The following is a 2,116-nucleotide window of genomic DNA, read 5'->3' as shown; positions in this document are numbered from 1 at the left end:
TTAACTCCTGTTGACAGACACACGGCTACGGTGGTTCTTCCTTTACGTTTGATTTCAGTTCCTCATTTTACTTGGGGTTTTTAATTTGTTGAGTTGAATATTCCCGTTCTGTCACGTCTCTGCAATAAACAACCGCTGCCACATCGCAGGGTGTGGCCGCTGTTTAATGTCGAAAAGGGGAGTGGTCAAGCTCGGGTCCCGGTATCCCATTGGCTCTCCCGGACCTCTAAAATACCAGTACCTGCGTCAGGTAGGGGGGAAAAGTCAGAGAGGAGGAAAGCAGCCGCTCTTGTCAGTTGCGTTCACCTGCACAGCGCTTCGCTAAGATTATTTTGTTTTGTCTTTTTCTCCGAACGACACCGTTGTTTGGTTTTCAAACCTGCGTTCGGGGGGGGGCTGCCTGCCGAGGACTTAAAAGAGCAAAAGAGGTGAGTGGGTGGGTGGTGCGTCTGGAGCGGGGGGTAAGACGCGCTTTCTTAGTCGTGCAGGGGACAAAGAAGTCTCACGCGGTGCGCTTCACACAATGGACACGTGCCCCGAGCCTCGAGGCGTCGACTTAAAAAGAGTGTCGACTGAAAATGCTTATTTCACCTTTCCAGGTTTACACGGCTCAAACAGCCTTATCGATAGACCGCTGCTGTGTCGATTCTGTGGGGAAGGAAGGCGATCGCCGGCGGCGTCCCCCACAGAGTCCTACGGCGTATGATACCGATCTATCTGGCGTGAGGTTAAGTGTTAACGCGCGGGGGTAAAGGGTATCGGTATCAAACGCTGGCGCAGGTGTGGGGAGCTGGGGGAGAGGGTCAGCGTTGAGCTGCTGGTGTTGTGTGTGTGTCTCCCCCCGCCCCCCCCCCCCCCGGGGGATGGGCTGTTGCTGGCTGCAGAGAGGGCTGCGTGGGGGTGGTGGCTGTGACTGAGCATCTCAGCAGCAACCCCGACGCCCTGGAGCCACAGAGCAAGGCAGGCCTGGTCTCGCTCAGGCTTAGCTTCAGACTTAAAGACTCCAAGCAGAGGGGAGAGGCCAGGTTCCACTCCCTGATCCTCTCTCTCTCTCTCTCTCTCTCTCTCTCTCTGTCACCCTCCCTCTCATACGGCTCTACGAGCGAGCTCTCTGCACCAGGTGCCAGGGTCAGACTCCCCTCGTGTGCTTATTATAATAATGAAAGTAAAGTACTATAGGGCTTTGCATAAGTTCTGGAACTCTCAGTGTTTGCCGCAGTAAACAGGTACTGGTTTCAGGGGGGCACGGTTTTCAGTCAATGTCAAAATACCAGGGGTTGTCGTTTGGAGAGATACGTGTTTTCATTCTTTTTCTAAACTGGACATGTTGTGTTTCTTGTGTTTCAGAGTGTTTTCTTTTAACTCCCCGTCTGCGAGATCATCCCATGCATTCTATCCTTCATTCCACCGGAGTCTGTTATCTCTATCCAACCAGATTTCAGTGGGGTGAAGAGTAGGAGACCTGGAGATATAGCGTCCTATCGTCAGTCAAGGCAGTGATCTCCAGCCCCTGCGCGGCACTCAACCCGACGGCAACTAACGCCGAACGTTGACCCTATATATATTCTGAACATGTTCTCTAACGAAAATGCAGTGAATATTTTAAGTTTGAAAGTTATACGTGAGTATAAAATGTAAATATTATTGGCATAATCACCCCGTGTGTTCATTTCTGGAGGCATGCACTAGTAATAAAGATATTGTACCGCTGCAACTCACTGATGTAAATAAACCGCATGAACTTGTGCCCCTGTGTGTCTCATCTTTGTACAAGCGCATTATATTCCCAGAGAGTTTACATACGTACATAGTACCATTGCACAGCCGCCCCCACGCCCCAAGTGGCTCTCAAGCCCCCACAGCGGTCTCTGAGATCCAGCCCACTCAAACGACCTCTACGGTTCAGCCGTATAGCACCAGCCAGGGTCTCTCTCTCTGCCAAGTTCCATTTATCAATTTCATAACGTGGCTCCTCGTGGCACTATAGCCCACACGGCGCACTGTCATTAAACACACGTCTCTCTCTCTCTCTCCCCCCGCTCAAGAGATGCGTCTCGGATAATATCGCTGCGTGGTTCTCCGCAGTAAGACACATCAAGAGGCAGCTGAACATAAT

At 51.5% G+C, this 2,116-nt stretch overlaps 1 long non-coding RNA gene across 1 annotated transcript; it reads left to right on the top strand.

Moving 5' to 3' along the window:
• The first annotated feature begins 279 nt into the window (after positions 1 to 279).
• LOC311243754 lies at positions 280 to 1,746 on the top strand. The gene is made up of 2 exons (XR_014620670.1): positions 280 to 428; positions 1,348 to 1,746. It is a non-coding gene; the product is annotated as an uncharacterized lncRNA (long non-coding RNA).
• Positions 1,747 to 2,116: the final 370 nt, after the last annotated feature.

The sequence above is a fragment of the Notolepis coatsorum genome (assembly GCF_963971535.1).
Source record: "Notolepis coatsorum genome assembly, chromosome: 17".
Lineage (NCBI taxonomy): Eukaryota > Metazoa > Chordata > Actinopteri > Aulopiformes > Paralepididae > Notolepis > Notolepis coatsorum.
The sequence above is the reverse complement of the archived record's forward strand: the minus strand, read 5'-3'. Positions and strand labels throughout refer to the sequence as shown.